Source organism: Chrysemys picta, chromosome 21 (assembly GCF_011386835.1).
Source record: "Chrysemys picta bellii isolate R12L10 chromosome 21, ASM1138683v2, whole genome shotgun sequence".
Lineage (NCBI taxonomy): Eukaryota > Metazoa > Chordata > Testudines > Emydidae > Chrysemys > Chrysemys picta.
Genome location: NC_088811.1, coordinates 14,832,713 through 14,857,379, shown reverse-complemented (window position 1 = coordinate 14,857,379; position 24,667 = coordinate 14,832,713). Strand labels below are relative to the sequence as shown.

The 24,667-nt window shown below is 48.7% G+C and overlaps 1 protein-coding gene and 1 long non-coding RNA gene across 3 annotated transcripts in view; one reads left to right on the top strand and one right to left on the bottom strand.

Annotated features, from left to right (window-relative positions):
- The first annotated feature begins 13,676 nt into the window (after window positions 1-13,676).
- Window positions 13,677-24,667, top strand: part of VWA5B1 (von Willebrand factor A domain containing 5B1) — a 76,675-nt gene continuing 65,684 nt past the window's right edge. Inside the window, exons 1-2 of one of the 2 annotated variants that reach the window (XM_065574971.1) lie at window positions 13,677-14,103; window positions 14,323-14,483. The gene's annotated coding sequence lies outside the window, so the exon portion shown is untranslated. Of the gene's footprint in view, window positions 14,104-14,222; window positions 14,484-24,667 lie in introns of those variants that run through there. The other variant, XM_065574972.1, reaches the window with a different exon arrangement.
- LOC135976967 (uncharacterized) lies at window positions 15,385-24,587 on the bottom strand. Its single transcript, XR_010594245.1, has 3 exons — window positions 24,404-24,587; window positions 18,095-18,211; window positions 15,385-16,531 (listed from the first exon to the last, which is right to left on the bottom strand). It is a non-coding gene; the product is annotated as an uncharacterized LOC135976967 (long non-coding RNA).

The window sequence follows — 24,667 nt, the reverse complement described above, 5'->3', positions numbered from 1 at the left end:
TCCCTCCCTCTTCTCCCTGTCTCCCTTCTTTCCCCCAACCCCTCTCTTATCTCCTCTCTAATCTACCCCTGTCCCACAACTCTCTTTCTCTCACCTCACCCCCCTCCCTCTCCTCACCCTGCTCTACCCCCTGAGTCTTTCCTCCTTTCTCTTTCCCACTTTTTGTGGGGTGTTGGTGTTGTCTGTGGGAGGCGCTGTGCTGATGGGACCATCAGCCGGGGCTAATTGTGCTGGTGGATTTGTGATGATGGCTGTTAATCAGGAGTTGGATTGAGACCCAGCAAACTCATTGCATATAGGCTCCTGAAAACTTGCCATCCACTAACTTTTGGTGTTTAGCCAGCTGGGGCAAAGACTGAATTTAAACCAGTGACCTAGCAGTGAGGGCCTGTTACTCATACCCTAGCCTCCTGCTCCCTCTTTCAACAGGAAAGATAGTCCTGTCTGAACTGGGAATGCATCCACAAAGAACGAGACCTGTTTCCTTTAAATTGCATTCATTGTCCTTAAGTGCACAAGATATCATCATTGATTTTTATGCTGCTCGCTGCTTTTGTATTAATCATTACCTTTAATTTTAGCCACCAGTGCCTTAACAAAAATAAACTAAAAATAATTATTTTATTTAATGAATGCACCCTGCAACACTCCAGGGTGTTTGGAGAACAGCACCATTACATAAATAATGACAAATTCAAATATGGAATCTAAAAATCAAAATTAAATCATACAACCCAAAGTGTGTGGTATGACTCAAAACAATTAAAACCACTTGGCAATTACTAGGTGTGCGCTCCACTAAACATCAAAACAGGAACAAATTTAGGAGGAGTTGGGGAAATGAGGGACAACCAACACGTACTGGAAACAAAAGATGACAAAAAGAATGATCAAAAAATGTGTGAAGCTACATAGTGAAACCTGTACTAGGACCTGCATATTCACTAGGCACAGCTGTTTTATGTGACTTCTTCAAGATCTCAACATTTCCACTTTTGCTTGACCAATGTTAGCTCACTGAGGTCTGTGTGGTTGCTGAATCCAGTCTTTGTTATTACACTGTCACCTACCAAGATCAGTATTGTCACCCTTAGGCATTCAGAAATCCTACATCAAACTGCTAAAATCATGAGATTGGCTTAAGAATAACGAGATTTTAAACATAAAAGGTCTGGGTCTTAATAGTTTAAGGGTCTTTTTATTTACCTGCAGGTTTTTGAGCCTTTACGGGTCACATTTTCAAGCTTTTCTCTCCAAACATGGGGGCTAGACATGTACATTTTTAATTAAAATGGCGATTCCCATATAATTATATGACTCCAGGAGCTGGGGCATTAAAAAATACAAAATATCTTGAGATTTGTGATCAAGATACTAACATTGCCAGGTGGTAGATCAATGTACAGGTGAAGAAAAAAGAAGATATAGAAAACTACAAAAAACCAACAACCCCAAAACAAAAAAAATAACCCTCTAGCCAATCACAGGTTTAGGAGTGCCCAAATTGCTGTCTCCTGGCATAATGTTAGCATTACCTTCGACCCCAATTCTGTAGCGAGCTACCCATGTGATCAGGGTCATAAGCTCTGTTTGCAGCATGTAAATACTGCTGTTATAAGCATATCAGGACGATATATCTGAGTTAATACAATGCTCATCTCCATAGTATCTGAGCACCTAAAACAGAAAAGGACATTGTACAGATATGAAAAGACACAATGTGTCAGAAGCTTCCAGGCTCCCAAACTTTACATAGGCTTTTAAAACTGAATGACAAAGGCACAGTCTAACAGAGGATGCAAAGGGGGGTTGGACATATATAATATGACATTACAGTTCTTGTACTGTTGACCATCTGTGCAGTGAAGCTGAAATTCACCCCATGCAGAGAGCTGTAAGTGGTGCATGGTTTTGGGTAAGTTTTCCGCAGAGGAGTTAATTTCACTCAGGGAGTGGAAGATCCCTGGTTATAGAAACTTTGGAGATGGAGAGGTACTTACCTGCTTTGTAAAGCGTGGTGAGACAATCACACCCTTGTGGTATCTTGTGTACCAGTCCATGACTAGGGCCAAATGGTGCTGCCACTCCGCCTTATAGGGTAACTGTTGGGAACTTCCAACTGACAGCTGTTGGAACGTTCAAGGTTGTCCTTGGCCTGGGAAGATGCTAACTGGCTGCTGTTGAAGATAACCGGCAGCTCAGCCAATCAGATGCAAGAGTGAGGTACAGTGCACTGTAGGAGAGTGGGAAGAAAAAGTCTGTTGTCTCTTCCCAGTTGTTGTTACCCCACGGTGAACATTACAGCACTGCAGAAGGACTGTGCATGGTTCCATGTCCCCCGTAAGTCTGTAAGGGGAGGATGAAGGCAGGGCATAAAGACTTGTGCTCGTTCTCTGTGCTGGGCTGAACTGTATTCCCAGTGTGGAATGGAAAAGGGGAAATAACAGAAGCATGAGGGAAATGCCTCAGGGAAAGTAAGTGACCCCCAGAGGCTCTTGCTGTTTGGGGGCAATGTGGCTCCTTCTGCTTTTTAAAGTCAAAGGGGTTCCAAAGAGGATGGATCTAGACTGTTCTCAGTGGTACCAGATGACAGAACAAGGAGTAATGGTCTCAAGTTGCAGTGGGGGAGGTTTAGGTTGGATATTAGGAAATACTTTTTCACTAGGAGGGTGCTGAAGCACTGGAACGGGTTATCTAGGGAGGTGGTGGAATCTCCTTCCTTAGAGGTTTTTAAGGTCAGGCTTGACAAAGCCCTGGCTGGGATGACTTAGTTGGGGATTGGTCCTGCTTTGAGCAGAGGGTTAGACTAGATGACCTCCTGAGGTCCCTTCCAACCCTGAGGTTCTATGATTCTATGGTTCTTTTGCAGCCTGCACTATCTGTCTGCTCTGCTGGTGGGTTAGCCTCATCAGGTGACTTATTTGGAGTCTTTCTCTGCTGGGTCCAGCTTCTCCAGTTTTCTGGAAATGTTCCTTTCCAGGCTGACCTGTTTGAAAATGAGGCATGTCAACATCCTAGGTTTTGCTTTTGAGTCAAGCATATTGAGGAATTTCCTCACTGTAGACTGAGGCACCCATCCTCTGTTACCTTCATTTGCCTTTTTCCCTAGGTGCCTCTCCCTCTCTGGTCTGACTAGCCAACTTTGCATTCATCTAGAGTGCTTCACTTTTCTGTACCAAGGGGAAAGTTCAAGCAAGCCAGAGGCAGGTAGGGTTGCCAACTTTCTAACTGCAGAAAACCAAACACCCTTGCCCTGCCCTTTGTCCAAGGCCCCACCCCTTCTCACTCCATCCACCCTCCCTCTGTCTTTTGCTCTTCCCCACCCTTGCTCATTTGCTCATTTTCACCAGGCTGGGCAGTGGGTTGGGGTGTGGGAAGGGGTGAGAGGCTCCGGCTGAGGGTACAGGCTCTGGAGTGGGGCCAGGGATGAGGGGTTTGGGATGCAGGAGGGGGCTCCAGGCTGGGGCCAAGGGGTTCCGAGTGTGGGAGGCAGTTCAGGCCTGGGGCAGGGGGTTAGGGTGCAGGAGGAGGTTTGGGGTGTGGGCTCTGGGCGGCGCTGACCTCAGGTGGCTCCCGGGAAGTGGTGGCATGTCCATCAGCCTCCTAGGTGGAGGGGCGGCCAGGGGCCTCCGTGCACTGCCTCTGTCCGCAGGAGCTGCCCCCGCAACTCCCATTGGTCACGGTTCCTGGCCAGTGGGAGCTGCGGAGCTGACACTCGGAGTGGCACCTGCAGGTGGGGGCAGCTTGCGGAGCTCCCCTGGCTGCCCCTCCACCTAGGAGCCGGAGGGACATGCCACCGCTTCTCGGGAGCTGCACGGAGCTGGGCATGGAGCCTGCCTGCCCCACTGGCACTGTGGCCAACTGAACTTTTAGCAGCCTGGTCAGCTGACCGGACCCTCCAGGGTCCCTTTTCGACGGGGTGTTCCAGTCAAACATCGGACTCCTGGCAACCCTAGAGGCAGGTAATTTTTGGTAACAGACAGTCACCTCTGGAATTCATCCCTGCAAGAATGCGTCTAACACTGAGTGTGGCCGAGGGCTGGCTCTAGGTTTTTTGCCGCCCCAAGCTAAAAAAAAAAAAAACCCTCTGAGAGCACCACCGCCAAAGCAAAAAAACCCAAAATATCACCAGAATGCCGCCCCTAGAATTGTGCCGCCCGGAGCACGTGCTTGGTTTGCTGGTGCCTAGAGCCGGTCCTGGTGTGGCCACATTTAAAATGCATTGTAAGAAAAACTGCTTTGCATACTCTGAAATCCCTTTGCGTCCAACTCCTTGACTAGGCTATTTCCATCTCCGTCCCTTAATGTTGCAATGCAGTGGAAGATTGTAATGTATTAGCTCCCTGTTTTAGGAGAAATGTTAGCTGCTTCTAATCCAACCCATGTAAAATACATCTTGGTGCTGGGTACTAAATGCATGTGATCATAATAGGTTGTAAATTGACAGCCTTCCTTACAAGTCTGGGGAATTGTCAGCCACGCCCAAATCACTTTTTAGCTCTTGCTTCCAAGCTCCAGTTATTGTCCATCCATCCATCCATCCATCCAACAAACTCACTAAAGGAAAATAAAACTTTCAGCTGGGGCTTTCTACACATGACTCCCAGGGCTTTCTACCTGGAATCTCCCTTTTCCAAAAACTACTGCAGGAGATTGTTCCTTCCTGTATCTTCTCTCGGCAATCCCCCAGCCCCTTCCTGCAGCTCTTTACAGGGCTGGTTTATCTATCCCTTTCCTAATAGTTCCTAATATTCTGTTAGGTTTTTTGACTGCCGCTGCACATCGAGCGCATGTTTTTAGGGAACTATCCCTGATGACTCCCAAATCTCTTTCTGGAGTGGTAACAGTTAATTTAGACCACATCATTTTGTATGTATAATTGGGGTTATTTTTGCCGAAGTGTATTACTTTGCACATATCAACATTGAATTTCATCTGCTATTTTACCACCCAGTTTTGTGAGATCCTTTTGTAACTCTTCAGAGTCAGGTTTGGACCTAACTATCTTCAGTAATTTTGTATCGGCTACAAATTTTGCCACCTCACTGTTCACCCCTTTTTCTGGATCATTTATGTATATGTTGAACAGCACAAGTCCCTGTATAGATCCTTGGAGGTTCCCACTATTTACCTCTTTCCATTGTGAAAACTAACCATTTATTCCTACTCTTTTAACCAGTCTTTTCCTGTCTTTTAACCAGTTACTGATCCATGAGAAGATCTTTCCTCTTATCTCATGACTGTTTAGTTTGCTTAAGAGCCTTTGGTGAGAAACCATGTCAAAGGCTTTCTGAAAGTCCAGGTACACTATATTGAATGGATCACACTTGTCCACATGCATGTTGACCCTGTCAAAGAATTCTAATAGATTGGTGAGGCATGATTTCCCTTTACAAAAGCTGTGTTGACTCTTCCCCAAATATCATGATAATTTATGGGTCTGATAATTCTGTTCTTTTCAACCAATTTCCCTGGTACTGAAGTTAGGTGTACTAGCCTGTAATTGCCAGAATTGCCTCTGGATCACATTTTTTTAAAATAGGCATTACATTAGCTCCCTCCAGTGATATGGTACAGAGGCTGATCTAAGCAATAGGTTGCATACCACAGTTAGCAGTTCTACAATTTCATATTTGAGTTTCTTTAGAATGCTTGGGTGAATATCCTCTGGTCCTGGTGGTTTACTACTGTTTAATTTATCAATCTGTTCCAAGATCTTCTCTATTGACACCTTAATCTGGGACAGCTCCTCAGATTTGTCACCTAAAAAGAATGGCTCTAGTATGGGGATCTCCCCCATATCTTCTGCAGTGAAGACCGATGCAAAGAATTCATTTTAGCTTCTCCAAAACAGCCTTGACTTCCTCGAGTGCTCCTTTAGTGACTTGATTGTCTAGTGGCCCACTGACTGTTTGGCAGGCTTCCAGCTTCTGATGTACTTAACAAATATTTTTGCTATTAGTTTTTGTGCCCTTAGCTACTTGCTCTTCAAATTCTCTCTTGGCCTGTCTTATTATACTTTTACACTTGACTTGCCAGAGATTATGAGCCTTTCTATTTTCCTCAGTAGGATTTGACTTCCAATTTTTAAAGAATGTCTTTTTGTCTCTAACAGCCTCTTTTACTCTGCTGTTTAGCCATGCTGGCATTTTTTTGGTCCTCTTGTTTTTTTTTTTCTTTGGGTATACATTTAGTTTGAGCCTTTGTTATGGTGTTTTTAAATAGTCTCCATGCAGTTTGCAGGCATTTCAACCTTGTGATTGTTCCTTTTAATTTCTGTTTAACTAGCTTCCTCATTTTTGTGTAGTTCCCCTTTTTGAAGTTAAATGCTGCTGTGGTGGGTTCTTTTGTATTTCCCCCCCTAAAAGGATGTTACATTTAATTACATTATGCTTGCTATTAGCGAGCGGTTCAGCTATATTCACCTCTTGGTTCAGATCCGGTGTTGCATTTAAAACAACATCAAGAATTGCCCCTCCCTTTGTGGATTCCAGGACAAGCAGCCCCAAGAAGCAGTCATTAATGTGTCTAGAAATTTTCTCTCTGCCTTTCTTCCTGAGGTGACATAGACCCAGTCAATAGGAGGATAGTTGAAGCCCCTTGTTATTATTATTATTATTGTGTTTTCTACCATTGTAGCTTCTGTAATCTCCCTGAGCATTTCACAATCCATCACCATCCTGGTCAGGTGGTCAGTAGTATACTCCTACTGCTATACATTTATTGTTCAGACATGGAATTTCTATCGATAGAGATTCAATATTACAGTTTGATTCATTTAAGATTTTTACTTTATTTGACTCTATGCTTTCGTTCACGTATAGTGCTACTCTCCTACCAGTCACTGTTATTCCTGTATATTTTGTCTCCTGGTATTACCGTGTCCCACTGATTATCCTCATTCCACCAAATTTCCATGATGCCCATTATATCAATATCCTCATTTCACGCCAGGCACTCTAGTTCACCCATTTTAGTATTAATTTCTTCCTTCGTTGTAACTAGGTAGTAAGAACACCTATTTGCATCAGTAGTGCCTAATCCTGAGAGGTGTTGAGCTTGGACAGTGCCCATTGATGTCAATAAGCAGTTGATGGCATTCAGCACTTATCAAGATCAGATCAGGTCCCTACTCTTTTAAATTTCAGCTTTCCTTTCATTCCCTCCATTTGTCACTTTGCCCTTCTCTGCCTGTTTGAGAATCGCTCTCCCCATATCCTCCCAGTCTTTCTCTGCAAGGCAATATTTGCCACCTGGAATGAGGAGAGCTCTGTGACCACTGAGTGCATTGTATTCTAACCTACTCTCCCTCGCCTAATTAAGTTTCCTTTTTTAAGCAAACCACCCCCGTGTGTCTCCTGGGCTTCTGAATCTCTGCCCAGTTGCACAAGTGAACTTGGGGGGCTTTCGAATTTATTTGTAGATGTGACATCATGGCCCTTTCCATGGCAACACATCGCAATGCCTGAGAGGGTGCTGAAGAGCGGTGCACAAGGAGATTTTTAATTGGAACCAAACCGTTTACGGGGTAAATGAGCAAACAACCAAAGGAGAGGCCAAAAATAATAATAGTAATAAATTAAACATGAAAAAAGAAGAAAAGAAACATTAGAAAGGTAGGAAATCACAGATGAGATCTTACCTTTGTAATCAGAAGGCTTCTGGTGTTGCATGGACCCTTTGCAACCTCCTCTGCCTTTCACATGCAAAATCTCATCTCGCATTGCATTTTCTCCTCTGCCATTTGCATATTAATCCTGCTCCATCTCCTAGACCTTTCCAAGTTGCTTTAAAGGTGAAGGGCAGAACTCTTAGAAGAAAAATATAAAAGGTGGTTGGGATATATTAATAGCACCTTCCATTTAAATATTCAATAACTAAGACTCACATCTCCCCATGAGGTAGGTAAAGGTTGTTATCCTCATTTGACAAGTGGGGAAAAATTGAGGTACGAGAAGTGAAGTGACTTACCTGAGGTCATGTGGTGTTCATGGCAGAGCAGGGACCGGAACCCAGGAGCCCTGATCCCCAATACTCTGGGCTAGCTATAGTTACTGGCTGAGATTTTCAAAGTTCTGCAGGGGCTTTAGATGCATGATCCCTATTCATTTCAATGGGAATTGTATATCTAAATGCCATAGACAACTTTTGGTCTGTGTTGTCTCCTGCCATCTCAAAATGTTATGTAATTGTTGGATGCACTGATCAGCTCGTTGCTTTTGAATGAATGCCCAAGTAACATCTCTTCACAAAAGAGTAGCATGGAGGGAAAATTCACAGTTACAACCTCTGGAGCCCATTGGCATGACAGCAGCTATCTGATGACCTGTCATATCTTTGATCTGCTGCATCTCACAGTAGAGCCAGTGCCCTCGAGATTGCAGGCACATCCTACTCTGATTATGCTGGCAATCCCTTGACAATAACATTTCCCCTAGTGCTTCTGCCACTTCGCTCCTACCTGAAACTTACAAGTACATGGAAATGTGCAATAAAAATAATTGATCCATATATAGGAAAAAAAGTTAGCTGAAACTTTTCTGAATGGCCGAAGGCTCTCTACCGGGTATGTCAACACTGCAAGTGAAGGGGAGATTGTAGCCCAGGTGGGCATACCTGTGCTAGCTTTAATCTAGCTAGCAGGGGTAACAATAGCAGTGTAGATGTGGTGGCATGAGTTCAAAGCCCTCTAGGGAATCTGGATATGTACTTGGATGGCTAGCCTGTGCTGAAGCCCATATATTGTTACTCAAGCTAGCATGGGTATGCCTAGCTATGGTACAATCACATCTTCACTTGCAGTGTAGACACACTCACTGATACAGACTGCTGCTGCTGCCATCCCATGGTTTCCTCTGGGCAAAGTCAGGTGGTGGAGGTCTGGGTATCGTGGAAGTGAAAAAATTGGTAATGTGGCTCATTGCATTCAGGGAGTCCCTAAACGGGACAGTTAGGTGATCCCCAAATACAGGACACAAGGTGAAATTCACCCAGAGGTTTATACACCAATTCAGTGCCACATAAGCCCTCACCATGGAGATTAAGAGGGGCTGGCTCTTTGCATGGGAGTGAATTTCACCCTCAACGCACCACTCAGGCCTACAACGAGGAGCTGAAGAGAATCACTGCTGCAGAGAGCTCAACCTGCGGCAGGACTGTTAGTTCCTTTGCCATACGTAACATTGTCCATAAGCTCCAGTCATGAGTCTGCACATTTCTGATGTTGATATTTACAGCAATAAAAGTGCAGCGTCGCCATATTTGTGAAAGAGATGAACATCAATTTGAGTCTAAAGTGAGAGAGAAAGGGAAGGTCAAGAAAGAGGAGTCCCAGAGGTGACTGGCAGTGGGTTCAGTTGGGTTTGCAAATCGTTTTGTAAAAAATGGTCTCTTCCTTTTTTGGTATGTATTTTCTTTTACAGGGAATTTACGTTTGTGAAAGGTACCAGACTGGCAGCCCTGGGCACCTATCTTTGGACCTGACTCAGCAAAGTGCTTAAAGTATATGCCACTCTAAACATCCACAATGAATACCAAACCATTGACTTCAATACTTAAGTAGCTTGCTGAATCCCGAATCCTTCATGCATAGAACAAGCACACCATTGGCAACAGCAGAACACCGCTTCACCAATGGACTACCTCTAGGGGGGAGAAGATAGGTAGGTCTCCACTGTACACTCAGTAGTTACCCTCTCCGCAGAGACTGTCAACAAGTGTGACGGTTAGTGGTTATTTTTGTGATTTATGCTGTTATGTCTGTTAGAAAATGAACTGAGCCTTATTCCACAAGGATAATTGGGGCAAAGATTTGTGCAGTGCCTACCACAATGGGGGCCTGATCTCTGGGAGGGTTTCTAGACTTTACTGTCAAAATAACTCCCATCCCTTGCTAACTACAGGCTATATTTGAACCAGTAAGCTGGAGGGGAAAGACTCTATAGATCACTCCTATTTCTGTGAGCTACCCAGGCCCATGTTGGCTATATCTATATGCACTGATCTCATTTTAATCACCGGTGATCCTGTAAAATGGAATGGGGGAATCCTCATTGGCAGATGTGTAAAATCTGGGGGAGAAGGGAAGCGAAGGTTACCAATTTGCTGCCCCTTACCACCACCACTGCCTCTTGTAGACGGTGATTTTTCAGAGCATTCCGAGACTAGAAAAACTGCATTACATACAAATCAGAAATACTGTTGATCAGAATTACTGATTGCTTGTCTATCCAGCAAGAGCCAGGAATTTTTTTTAATACCCAAAACCACCCAGCGATCTGACACAGATTGCGTTTGGAATATACAAACATTAGGGACCTATACGGCTTATACATGTAACAGTGAAGCATGATTTAATTAAATGAGCACTGGGCAGGAAGCCAGGAAAGTCTGCATTCTAATTCTGGCTATGCCACTGACTCACTGTGTGTCCTTGAGACAATCATATAACATCTCCATCCCCCAGTCAGTAAAATGGGGCTGGAAATGCTTTTCTACAAGGGGGAGAGTCGGGCCTTGATTTTCAGAGATGCTCCACACTCACAACTGCACGGGGCAGGCAAATGGTGAACTAATAATAATAATCCCGAGCTCTAATATAGAGCTTTACATCAGTAGATCTCAAAGAGCTTTACAAAGGAGGTCAGTATCATTATCTCCATTTCACAGGTGGGGAAACTGAGGCATGGAGAAGTGACGTGGCTTGTCCAAGGTCAGCTAACAGGCCAAGGGCCAATCCACTCTGTCAGTTCTTTTGAGTCCCAGTCCAGTTATCTATCCACTAGGCCACACTGTCTCCCCTACGACTTTTGTTTTTATGCTAAACTCCGTCCATTGTATTGTTATCTCATCCTCCCAAGCCATCTCTACCCCATTGGCCACTTATTGTGACCTCTCTGATACCGAGAGTATACACTCTCTGAGACAGGACTGTCTTCTTTGTTGTTTGTTTGTACAGTGCCTAGCGCAAGGGCCCTTTATCCTTGATTGGGGTTCTGTGGCAATAGAAATAAACAATAGCAGTAATAAGCACCAAATAGGTCCAGGTGAGCGCTGGATGCTCAGTGCTTCTGAAAATAAGGACATGGATGTTTGTCCAGAGCTTTGGAAGTACAAAGAGCTAAGAATCATAATTGATTATTATCCCTCATTATGAAATGTTTGCTATACCCTAAAATGATTTGTTTAACCCATTCCAGGTTTATGAATCAAATGCTTTTTCCAGCTGGATTTCATGCATAAGAAGGATCAGCAGCAAGCATTGGAAATGCACCCTCTCCATCGTCTCCCCGACACCAGCACACGCTAACGCGCAATGTTCTACGAGTAACAGAAGAAGGAGGAGAGCAAACAACAACATCCCAGCAAAAGAAGGAGGGGGCTCCTGCATCAAATTCCAGTCTGTTTTATAAATAAATATGGCACGGGTGCCAGCTTTGTTGGTATGGATCCCAGTGATTTTCTTCTGACATATGTTAGTTCCTCTGTTTGAGCCAAAAGACTTAGTAAGCAAATATTTAACAAGCATTTGGAACATGTGACTTGGGCTATCTCTAGGAGATTACTTATTTATCTAATAAAGGATATCAACTCTCATGCTTCAGGGCATAAGCCAGCCTCTAACGGATGGGAGCTCGGAAGAAAACTTCCTCTAAGGGCAGTTTATTCCATAATCGCCCACTACAACATTTGTTGCATTTTCTTTTGAATCATATTGTTCTGGCCACTGTCAGTGACCAGATATTGGATTAGACAGACTACTGGTGTGATCCATTATGACGATTCCTGTTTTCCTGTGATACAGGCACAGACACACCCCTGGAAACGGAGGGGGAGAAAGCGAGAGAGCCCTAGAATCAGGGAGAGACAAGGAGTGCTGAGAAACAGAGACATGGGGACATCGCCCCAGAGAGAGGGTCTTGCTCAGAGAACACCATGGTGCATGAAGAATCTATCCTAGAGGGGCCCAATCAGTTAAATGGTCAGTAAGTGGCAAAGTGTTTTTAGTTGCAAGGATTGTCACATGCCAGGAGATAGAAACTGGTCGATTTTATCAGGAAAATCCATGTTTTCATTACAGCGTGAGCAGCATCCATTTAAATTTCAGAGTTCTGAAGAACAGCCTCTCATTGACCATTTGTTCCTGCTCCATCCAGGGTAGCTCCAGCAATAGCCCCATGAAACCACAGGTGGATTGGAGAATCTAGGCTTGACTCAGGCCTCACTTAGGGCCTGATCCGAAGCCCATTGGAGTTAGTGGAACAACTTCCGTTGATGTCATTAGGCTTTGGATCAGGCCCTTACACTGTTTTTTTCTCCCCTGATTTTAGCAGAAGTACTTCTGATTTGCACAGGTATTAAGAGAGAAAAAACAGCCCTTCCATAGATCTCTGCTGCCTTGGAGACTCTTTAGTCCAAAAGGAAACACAGGGACGTTGAGGTAACATCGTCAGTGACACTAAGCTTCCTTTCAACTTCCATACTATTTTATTTATATTACAGTTCCACCTAGACACATAGAGACACATCGTAAGAGGCCTTCCCTGCCCTGATGAGCTTGCAGTCGAAATAGTCAAGACATGTAAAAGGTGGGAAGGGAAATAGAAGCAGGGGTGCCAGAACAATTTGTATAGTGGGGGGGGGGTGCTGAGAGCCATAGAACCAAACTGTAAACCCTGGATAGAATGGAAACCACTTCAAGCCAAGGGGACGGCCACACCCCCAGCACCCCGAGTTCCAGCACCTATGAATAGAAGCACAGACAGGTGAAGCGACTTGCCTAAGATCAAACAGCAGGGCCATGGCAGAGCTGGGACTAGCATCCAGGCCCCCTAACTCCCAAGCGGGCAGCCTATTAAGTGGGTCACCATTTTGGGCATCAGGAGAAATGGGTTCTACTCGCAGCTGTACCACTGATCTGCTGTGTGATTGTGGGCAAGTCGCTTCCCCTCCCTGTGTCTATTTCCCCTCCTATCCTTTGTCTGGTTTGCCCTGTAAGCTCTTCAGGGCAGGGACAGCCTGGTTCTACAGTACCCAGCACAGAAGGGCTCCAATCTTGGCTGCAGCCTCTAGGTGCTACTGGAATAGAAATAATTTCCGCTGATGGAGAGGACACCTTGGATCTCACGTGTGCCCCACAATCCTCTGCTTTGCCCGCTGAGGTGTCTCCTTAGAGTAGCCACTGCATCCCACGCAAAGGATTCGGCAGCTGACCGAGCAGAAGTCAGGAGACAAAGAACACGGGCAGGGCGGCATGGGTTTTCAGAAGAAAGCAGGGAACGGTGTGGTGAGGGAAGGAGGGAAGATCTTATTTTTTGCCAAACTTCCTGGTCTCAGGACAGTCTCAGAGGAGGCCAATAATGGCCGACACATCCTGCTTGGGAGGATTTATAGCACTTTTATTTGAAAAGGCTAAGGGTGAGTGTTGGCAGCGGGGGGAGGAGAAATGTAATAAAGGAATGTTTGGGGTTTTTTTTTTCTGATAGATTGCTATGAAAAAAACTCACCCTTGGGATAGAAGGGTGATCCTCGATTTCAAGGGCAATATTTGTCTCCTATTACTTTCTCAACCAGCCTGCCTTCTTGCTTATCTTATCTGTCCAGATGCCATGGTCAGAAGAGGTACATTATTGAACCATAGGTACATTAGCTCTATCGGTCGCATCTCCTCTGGCTACACAGATGTGTGAATGCTACAGAGAGAGACGGGCCATTTTGACACACAAATGAGTGTCAGCTGTTTGTCCCCTTGCAGCTGCTGAGCGAAATGCTCCCCAACAAAGCAGAGAGAAATGATGCAAACTGAGGACTTGCTCCATGTCCTTAAGAGATGGGGACGGGGGGGAGAAGGTGCTGAGAAAGACAGTGGTGTGTGTACAGGGTGATTGTCATGGTTACCTCTCTCTCTGACAAAACAAATGGCACCACTTAATGATGGTCACCCAAACAGCTTTGGAAAAGTGTGTGTTAATCAACTGGCTGCCAGCGGAGCTGGGTCCCTGCTATGTGAAGCAGAAGCCTTCCCAGGATCGCAGACAGCCCCCAGGAGCTGGAGGGGAACGGTAGAGCTTTCGCAGAGGGACACATGTTGCTGCAGTTTGCAGGGTAAGGCAGCCCCGACATCCAGACGGTGGGATGGGGAGGTAGCAATGGAGCCAGGACCCCCCTGGGAGCATGGGCAGGATGCGCACTGGGGGGGGGGGGAAGCTTGCTGGGATAGCTAAATGCCACATGTTGCTGAGGTTTCTCCGTGCGCAGAGATCGCCTCCCCCCCGCACCCCATGCCTGTCTGCCTCCTGATCGGTCTGTCTCTCTGTCTTCCAGAGACAAAAGGAGGCTGAAGCGGTGCTTGCTGCCGCCTCCCGGCTTGTCCGGGCTTTCTGGGCAGCCGCTCGCCCCAGCAGCCGGGCTCGGACCATGGCAGGAGCCGGCAGGCGCGTGTGAAGTTGATCCCGGCCTCCGCACCCCTCCTCCCGCCAGCCAAGGTAAGAGAAGCAGCCGGCTACTTTCCGCGCCCGCTCCCGGAGCGCGCTGGCCGCTCCGCAGGCCCGAGGGGGGGAGCGTGGGCGCATTTCCCAGGCGCTGCGCGGTGCCTCGTCGCAGCGCGCAGCGCAGCGCCGTGCTGTTCAAAATCCCGGTCACACTATTTCTGCGCGCACGAGCCCAGCTTGGCAAAGTGCCGCTCTCCTGCCTCTCCCCGCTGCAGGGCACGGACGTGCTCCCAGCCCTCGGGCCGGGGGCAGAACAGGCAGGGGCCGGTGACAACCGCCGGGGGTGGGGTAAGAAAAGCCCAACGACCTCTTCGCTTCGCCTTCTGCCCGCTCGCTGGGCGGAGAATGAACTTCACTAGCCCCTGCTGGGGTGTGTGTATGTGTGTGTGTGGGGGGGTTAGATTCACTAGCCCCTGCTGGGGTGTGTGTGTGTGTGTGGGGGGGAGGGTTGGGGGTTAGATTCACTAGCCCCTGCTGGTGTGTGTGTGTGTGGGGGGGGGAGGGTTGGGGGTTAGATTCACTAGCCCCTGCTGGTGTGTGTGTGTGTGTGTGGGGAGGGGGTTAGATTCACTAGCCCTTGCTGGTGTGTGTGTGTGTGTGGGGGGGGGGTTAGATTCACTAGCCCCTGCTGGGGTGTGTGTGTGTGTGTGGGGGGGTTAGATTCACTAGCCCCTGCTGGGGTGTGTGTGTGGGGGGAGGGGGTTAGATTCACTAGCCCCTGCTGGGGTGTGTGTGTGTGTGTGTGGGGGGGTTAGATTCACTAGCCCCTGCTGGGGTGTGTGTGTGGGGTTAGATTCACTAGCCCCTGCTGGTGTGTGTGTGTGTGTGTGTGTGGGGGGGGGGCGGCAAGGGCCTTACTTGCAGGGGGGCTTGATTTACTCCATCCTCCCTCAGGAATCCTCTGCCCCTGCCAGCTACTGCGGGCCGCTGGGGCCAAGAGCTGGCTTCCCCCTGCAGTGATTAGGGCCTGGCTTCTGCAGGAGCGTGCCAGCACCCCGCTGCCATCCAGCGTGGCGGGGGAATGCTGCCCAGCAGTTTTTTTAATCCCCACCGTGGCAAGCTTCCTTGGCAGCCCTGAAGGCTGAACCCAGGGCCTGAGTAGGACAGACACAGCCCACAGGCAACAGGTGATGGAGCTTCTCCCCCTAGCTAAGGAGCCTCACCTCTGTCCTGAAAAGACACCCCCCCCCTACACACAAGGGTGAGAGCACAGGCCCGTCTCCTGGCCCCCATCAGGCCCTGAGTGCTTTGCTTAGACTAGCCTTCCAGGGGGCCAATTAGCACCAACGTTGGTGGCCGCTGATCCAGGGGGACGAGTGGCTCCATCCTTGGTGCTAAGCGATGGTTGAAGGGGCAGTCTCTTGTGGGTCTGAGGCCCGGGGCTTTCCGGTTGCATCCCAGAGGAGCTGGCTGCACAGGGACGCACCTGCCTTTGTTCCTGCAGGATTATTGCAGGTGCCTGGCTCTGGGAACCGGGAGCTCCAAGCACCAGGCTGGCCCCGCAGGACAGAGATGAATGACACCCACTGTGCTCGCAGAGAGCACGGCGCAGCTCAGTTGCTTGCAGGGACGGCCAGCAGGCAGCAGCAGCCTAGAACCTCCCTGCTAGGTCCGGGCAGGGCTGCTGGACGGTTGGGATGGGAGAGCAGGGGCTCCCGGGGAGGCTGGAGATTGCTCCTGAAAATCTGCTGGCAAAGACTTGCTTTCCCACCGACAGTCAGGCCACCTGGGGCAGGGCTGGCACTGAAGGGCCACACCCAGGGGCTCTAGTGCCTTATGGGCATCCAGGTGTGCCACCCCCCCTTCCTTTTGCCAGCATGTAAGTGACATAACAGACCTGGCTCTTGACTCAGCCCAGGGCAGCCTTCCAGCAGGGCATACGTCTGGAGTGGGGCTTCTGCCCAGGAAGAGAGACACTGAAGCCAGCCAGGAACCATGTCTGCAGGACTCTTCCTAGGGATGTTTCTGTGGGATACAGCCTGGCAGTGACCCTTCCCAGGGAGCTCACCGCTTTCCACTATGAGGCAGGGCCTGGGATAGATCTAGGGGAGAAGGTGCCTAGGGTTAAATAATCCAATGCTTCAAGTGCCTCTTCCACCAACCATCATCACCACTCGCAGCACATGGGAAACAAAGCACAGAGTCCTGGCCCTGCCCCTTCCACCATGTCCAGCAACTTGAGGAGAGGAGGCCAAGCTGCCACGGCACTGAAGGGGAGGCCTGCAGTAGCTGCAGCCTGCTGCTCTGCCCATCAGCCCCTGCCTGCCCCACCCCACCCCAGAATCTGAAGAATCAGTATTGGGAAAGAGCCTGGAGCATGTGCAGCTTCTGACCTCAGTCAGTGGCGATCCACTCCCCAGATCAGGCAGGGGACCATCGCCAGGCCAGCCAGCACCATAGGGGACAACGTGCATCACCAACTGACCCAGAAAACTTTTAAGGGAGCCCTGTGTTGTTAGTGTTTTGTCAGCATGTCACCGTATTACAAGACCCACCCTTAGAATGCAGCTCCTGCTGGGGAGGTGAAACACAGCAGCTGTTTTTAACGGCACACGGCAACACAGAGATACCATATCCAAGCAAAACTACAAGGCGAGTCTCAGGCTTTGTCTACACTGCAAGCACAAGTAAGCATACCCGCACTAGCTCTAATCCAGTAATAAGAGTAGTGTAGGCAGGGCAGCAGGGGCTAACAAGCTCACCCAGACATGCTCTGGTGGCCCCTGCTGCCGCCTGCACACTACCATTACCCCGCTAGCAAATTTAAAGCTAGCCTGGGTGTCCCTTCCCATACTACAATCACATCTTCACGTGCGTTGCAGTCCTACCCCAAGGGTAGGTCTACAGTGGAGCTGGAGCTGTAGTTGCCAGTTGAGGTAGATATTAGCTAGCACAGAGTGTGCTGAAAAGGGCAGTGTAATAGCGGCTGCACACGTGGCAGGACAAGCGAGTCACCCCTGGGGCAATCCCCAGGTATGTACTGGGGCACCAGCGCAGCCTGCCACGCCCTGTGGCCAGGGCTGAACTGCTATTTTTAGCGTGCTGGCTGGATCCGAGCTAGCATGGGTGTGTCTACCTGAACTGGAAATGAGATTTCCAGCTCCACTTTTCACTGGGCGTCTGGCAAGGCTTGACCTTGCTTACCTCCGACTTCTGACAAGGACAAATGGCTGAAAGGAACATCCTGTGCTATATAGCAAAGGCACCATTTGGCATCCGTGCTGGCGGCCGCAGGGGTCTGAGTGGCTTTGGAGACAAAACTTCCCTCTCATCCCTAGGGGGTGAGCTTTCCAAAAGAGGGTTGAGGTGCTTTGGCCTGGCAGTGTTGGGAAGCTTATGCAATTATTGCCTATGTTTTACTGGTTCTGCAGATGAATAGGGCTTCATTTTCCAGTTCAATCCCGTGGGAACAGCCGCTGAATTCACTTTGACATGATAGTAATAACGAATGGCCATAATGCATCAGGTCCGTTCTGTTTTTAGTCTGGACAACAGAACCCGGGAGAGATGTTCATAGATCACAAGAAATGCCCGATTGTAATCAGCCTGACAAGCCACTGGATGTCAGTGTTGATTGATACAAATGAAGCTGAAGGAATATTTACCCAGCAGAAGAAAACCTGTCTCTCTCTTCATCAAAGCAGCTCGAATGTGGAGGAGATCTGGAGGGGTGATCTCCTCACATCTCAGGGCTATGCCTGGTCTGTTCCTGGACAAGAGACCTGAGGAAACCCATATGGCACAGTTAATAAAGCCACTATTCCCTTAGTCATTATTGATCCAGTACCCCAGCCTGGCATTAGGGAGGTGTTGTGCTGTCATGGGGCTCGTCTTTCTGAAAAGATTTATAACGGAGATCCCGAGTGCTTGTGGTCATTAAACATCCCAAAGAACTTTTTGCAACAGTAAGAGCGATAGCCTTGGTATCTTGGCCTATTTCTGGCTGGGTAATTATATTCCACCTGGCTAAAACTTCCCCTGTAGTTTCAATTGGATGCAGTATTTTTCACCTACAGCCCTAAACTGTTGCATAGCATTCTCATGTGCTGTTAAAGAGCGTCTGGGTTCCACTGTAGGAAGGGCTGCATTTCTGTGATGTGGCACACGACCCTTCTCCATTTAATTCCAACTGGGGGGGGGGCTCCATTGAACTAGTTCCTCCCGAGAGTAGAATTCTGGTTCCCAGAGCTCAGCAGGGAGATGCGGCTGTAGCATGTGCAGAACCCAGAAACATCACAGAGGTGTGGCAACGTAGTAGCTCGTGGCAGGGGTCAGTCGGGCATTGTGTGGCTTAGTTCATGCACAGAGACAGTTTAATATCAGATCTGCTCTTTACCGGAAGCCAAAAGCCTGGTGTTCTGACTCTTTGACCTTCGTATTACTTATATTACAGTAGCACTGAAGAGTCAATCGGGATCAGGTTGCATTGTGCTAGGTGCTGGATAAGTATACATGAAGACAAGGCCCTTGTCCAATCATGGTCTTTTCCATCTTTGCCTCCTCTGATGCTAAAGGCTGGGGGCAGCAGTGAGGAAATGCTGAAGGCAGCAGGATGCATTTTTGGAAGGGGGGTTGATGTAGGGTCTAAAAGTCCCGTCCTGTCCCATCATCCTGAGTGCAGATTAGCAGAATAGGGCTCACTTTAAATGCTAGCTCAGTTGCAAATATTAAAGTTATCAATTGGATTATTAATGCTGCCTGAGAGGTCAGCCTGGATGCAGTTACAACCAACCCCCGGGTCAGTTCTCCCTGCCATTCCTAAATTCTGGCATCCTCCCCGACCACCTCCTTTCAGCTGCTGCCCTCAGTGAGGGGGGCAGGACTCAGACGGGGGTGCACAGTGGCTGGCTTAGCTTGCAAGCAGGACCAGCCATTCAGAAAGCAACGTAGCAGCCACCATGACAAAAGCATAAAAACATAAGGGAATGTTCCTGCAAGCAATCCCATATTGGCTGCCTGAGGAGTCACACTCCATTGTATCTATTGGCCCATTCGCTAGGCTGTGGCATCATTATTATTAACTGTACTGCAGTAGCATCTAGGACCCATTGTGCAAACATAGAAACAAACAAAAACCAAAAAGCCTAAGTTCTTTTGTGCGAGGACCAAGTGCTCTTGCCTACCTGCAATCACAATCCAGTCTGTCTTTCTGTTGACATTTGATGGAAGCAAACAAGCCCTAAAGAGATTGCTGTACCCTCTCTCTTTAATAGAGGAGACATTTAGGAGCAGATTTTTAAAGGCTTAAAGATGCAGATGGGATTTTCAAAAGTGCACCCATCTGCATCTGTAAGCAACTAACCTTTAAAAACCTGGCCCTTAGAACCTGACGCAAAGCTCATTGCAGTCACTAGAAAGACTTCAGTGACTGGCAAAGGCCCTCGCTGCTGTGCAAAGTGGGTGTAAAACGCTACTTTCAAGCTTGTTAGTGTGTAATAAAATTTATTCTTGAAAACAAGGCTCTGTACTTTGCACGTCCGTGCTGCCCTTCTCGCATATCAATCCATCAAGTCACATGCCCATAAAACTCCCCCACCGGAGGAACATCCATCCACCATAAAACCATCCAGAGTGTCACCCCGCCACATGAAAAGCACAATAACTCACATCTCCATAGAACTCCCTCACCATTATGTATGCAGAGGATCAGACCAACAACAATACAGGAAAAGGCACCTCAACAACATCTGGGGGTCCTGTGGCACCTTTAAGACTAACAGAAGTATTGGGAGCATAAGCTTTCGTGGGTAAGAACCTCACTTCTTCAGATGCAGGAAGTGAGGTTCTTACCCACGAAAGCTTATGCTCCCAATACTTCTGTTAGTCTTAAAGGTGCCACAGGACTCGCTGTTGCTTTTTACAGATTCAGACTAACACGGCTACCCCTCTGATACTCAGCAACATCTTTGCATCCAGAAGTTTGACTGACAACCACAAGTGAATCTTCACTTCACTGCCCCACTGGCAGTTCCTCACCATCAGTTTGAAAGCGGAGTCATGGAACATGCCTGATGTATGGAGCATGCTGGCCAGCTGTGTATAGGGAATGCCAGCCAACTGCTGGAGCACTGAATCTTCATTGAGTTTTCCCCTTTACTTTCTGTTATGCAAAATGTAGCAGGTAGATATGACGATCCCTGTGTTAGTCAATGGACAGTCATTGCCGATCAGACATCCCTACTTTACTTTTGGTTACAGCTGTGCCAATAACTGATCTTTCAGTTAGTTCACTGGCTGAACTGAAAAATTGAAGTAGAAAAACGAAAGCAAGTTTTTGGCCAACAAAAAAAATGTTTTGGGTCAAATGCAATATTTTGGATGTTTTTGATCTTTTTAAACAACAACAAAAATTACATAAAAATTGAAGTCAATTTCAAGACAAATAGATGTGGCAAATTGAAAATTTTTGCTTAGAAAATGTCAAAAGATTTTTGTTTGTTTGTTTTGACTGAAACAATTTGTATCACATTCACAGAATTTTGCAGTTGACCCAAATCTGCATTTTTTGGAACCCCCTCCCAAAGCCAAATTTGAATGAAACCTTTTCCCCCAGCACTACACTCAGTCTTTGCTGCGCGCATAAGTGAATCCGTATCTCCCGGCGGATGTGTAATTAGGGGAGCCCGGTAAAAGGGGGCGTGCAAGGACACAGCCAGCTCTGTGGTTTTGGGTGGAATAGGGCTGCCTTTTGCTCTCTTGGGGAAGGTCGGCTATCATGCCAGCTCAGTGTCTGGAACATAGATGAGGCCAGAAGGTACCAGTCGTAGGGCTCAGACAGCAAAGCAGAGAGCACAGTGGGAATCATGGTAGGCAGAGTTTCTAGCTAGCGGAGAGCAGAGTGGAGAGGGCAGTTTCTCATCCACTGCTCCTAACCAAGTCACTACAAAATCCCTTGCAGTGCTGTCTGACTGAGGACTCAGAGAAGGGTAGAACCATCCTTCCCATCATTTTCCTCCATCATTTTCTCTCTCATTTAGTCCTCCTATTCTCTCCTCTCCCGTGCATACACTTGATGGCATGCTTGACCCAATCTGCAGCATGCAGTCGTTCCATTCAGATGCGATCAGCTGCAGAGTGTCTTGCAGAGCCGCTTTTGACATAGTCTCTTTGCTGTACTAAGGGCCTTGGAAGGTGAAGCAGCGGAAAGAGTCGTCGGCGCGATTCCTTGGTTACGTTGCAGCGTTTGTGCCGCTAGAGCCCTAAGGCAGGTCTGAGGAGGTGTCCCTCACAGACGAGAGCAGCTTGAGGCAGATAATAACCAGTCCTATCCTAGGCTGGTTACGGAGGCAGCGTGGATCGGGCATTAGACTGTGAGGGCTTGTCTTCACGTATAGCACTACTTTAGTGAAGATGCTACTACTCCGATAGGAGAGCTTCTCCCGTCGGCGTACTTAATCTACCTCCCCGAGAGGCGGTAGGTCGGTATAACTACATGGCTCAGGGGTGTGGATTTCTCATCGTTATACCCATGTAGACTTGGCCTGAGTCAAGAGACCCGTGTTCTAAAACTGGTTCTGCTGTGTGCCCTTGGGTGAGGCACTTTCCCTCTCTATGGTCTGTTCAGACAGTGAACTCTTTGGGGCAGGGACTGTCTCTCGCCAGGAGTTTGTGCAGCACCTAGCGCACGGGGCATTTCTAACAACAACAAGGCTGCAATGGACAGGCGGGGAATTGGTCAAACACAGAGGTGGTGGGGCCGTGGCTTGTGTTCATGTTAGGTAACACGGAGATCTGCTGCCCTGTGCTTCTCTGTTTTCCAAGATCCTAAATGCTTCATCCGGGTTGGGAGGAGAGGGGCCACAGACTGAACCTATTCAAAACGCATTAACAGCCCCTTCCCTTGAACACATAACGGAGGGTTTGAATGTGTTTGTAGGTGGATTTGGTGCCTCTTTCCAAGGAGAGCTTTCAAAACCTGGCAATGTGCAGCCCTAGCATGCTAATGCCTTCCTGCAGGCCATGGATAGAAACAGCCGTGTATATACAGCAGGGGATGGAGGAATCTCAGGGTTCTAAGAGGCTTGGTTTGAATAACTGCCCGTAGCTAGTCCCAGTGTCTCTGGAGCTCCATCTCCACAGTTCTTCCAATAGACCCCGACTCTCTTCTCAACCTTCTCATTGCCCCCAGCTCTCCCCACACCTCTCCAGTGGGTTCCCAGTTTCCTTACAGCGACCAGATTCTCCAAGTGACAAACCAGGACAGTTGCTGCAGGGGAAAAGGGACGTACAGAGTCAGACAGGAGAGTTTTGGCTGGGGGAGGGGAACCAGTGGGCTCATTGAGGAGGTGGAAGAAATGCAGGTTGGCTCCCAGTGCCGGGTCAATCTGAATACTTCCACCTGTCGCTCCCAAATTCAGACCTGGCTGCAGCTTGAGCATCCCCCTCATAAGAGGCAGGACTTGGGTGTCATGCCTAGAAAGGGGTTTCTTCAGTGAGGCTGTTGGACACAGACAGACCTTGTGGTTCTCTCTGGTTCCCTAGCTCCCAGGCTGGGCCTGCAGAAAGGAGGCCCGTGTTGTGGGCGTGGGCTTGAGGCATTGCCTATTCCAAGCCTCTCGGGTCTGGCTAGTAAAACATGTTCATGTTTCAGTTCTGGTAACAGCCACAAAGAAGGCTCATCCCCTGGAAGAACAAAGCTCCTTGTAGCTACTGGTGTGACCTGGAAGGGAGGGGGATGGGACGAGGAAGGGAAGCCAGTAGGAGCCTAATGAAAAAGACACCACTTGGGAACGACTGATGGGGCACGCAGGTTTGAAGCCGGCTACGGGAATGCTGTCGCTGCTGCCCACTTGACGGTGAATGAGCCCAGGAGTGTTTTGCTCTGCTGGGCCCTGTGGGGGATGAGAAATCCTTCTCTTTTGAGAGCCATTGAGTCCTTGTCAATGGCTCTGAGCGAGCGCTAGGAGCACTTAGTTAGCACTCAGCCGCCCACAGCCGCAGCGGGGAGCAGAGCCACCGCAGGCAGCATGGTGTCTGCTCTGGGGGGTTTATATCTCCACGCTAGTAGGATTCACCAGCCCTTGTGGCCACCAGGAAAGGTTGGGAAAAGCGGAGACACAGCCTGGAAATCTTTTCATGCCTAGGTACAGAAGAGGCTTCCCTTTCATCATCTCTCAGCAATGGGTGCACAGGAAGAGCAGCGGGGGGATGTAGGTGGAGCTAGGAGGACCCCCCACTTCTCATCCCCTTCTCTTCAGGAGGAAAGCCTGTGCTGAAGGCAGTGGCCTTGAATGCAGGAGCTCAGCTTAGCCACTGACTCCACGTGTGAGAGTCACGTGCTCTCTCAGGGTGCGTCTAAACTGTGACTAGACGTCCACGGCTGGCCCAAGCCAGCTGACTCGGGCTCGAGGGTCCCAGAGCTCACGCTGCAGCCTGAGCCCAAACATCTACACCCACATTAAACAGCCCCACGAGCTCAAGTCACGTGGCATGGGCCAGCCCCAGTGTCTAACTGCAGGGTAGACATCCCCTCAGTTCCCCAGCTGTAAAGCCAGGAGGAGGAGGAGGATCTCTTGTGTGTGGGGAGAGGGGCACGGGGGGGGGGGGGGTGTCAGTCACCAGCTAGTCCATCCCCTCATGGCCAGCATGACGCAGCAGCCTCTGCTACAGTAGCACCTCCTGTCAGAAACTCCGGTGGCCATTTGCCCCGTCTCAGCACTCACCCTCCAGACAGATCACTTACAGTCCCCACCCCTACAGAGTCCAATAACCAGACAGTCTAATGACCTTATGCCAGGTCTTCAGCCCCACCCTGGGCCCAGCAGCCCATGACCCCTTGCAACAGGAGAGCTTTCACACCCCTTTTCCTGCTGGCAGGGAGGAGAACACAGACCTGCCCTCGCCTATGGGCTCCAGCCCAGGGACCCTGGTCTGCTGCCTCCGACTCATTGCTGCTTTCCTGGGCCCCTTCCTACCTTCATCTGCCTCTGGCCCATTTCCCAGAGCGGCTCCTTCCAGCGCTAGCCACTTCCTGCCCACTTCACAGCTGATACAGAGTCCTCTTCAGGCTCCCTGGCCACCGCTTTGTGCCTGGTCTGCAGCTCTTTCCCCAGCTGTTGATGGTCTGCCAATTAGCCACAGCTGAGAAGGTCTCTTAACCCTTTATTAGAGGTTGCAGGGTGGGGTTTATAGATCCCATCACACCTCCCTTTCTCCCAGGCTTGTCTATATGGATTGTA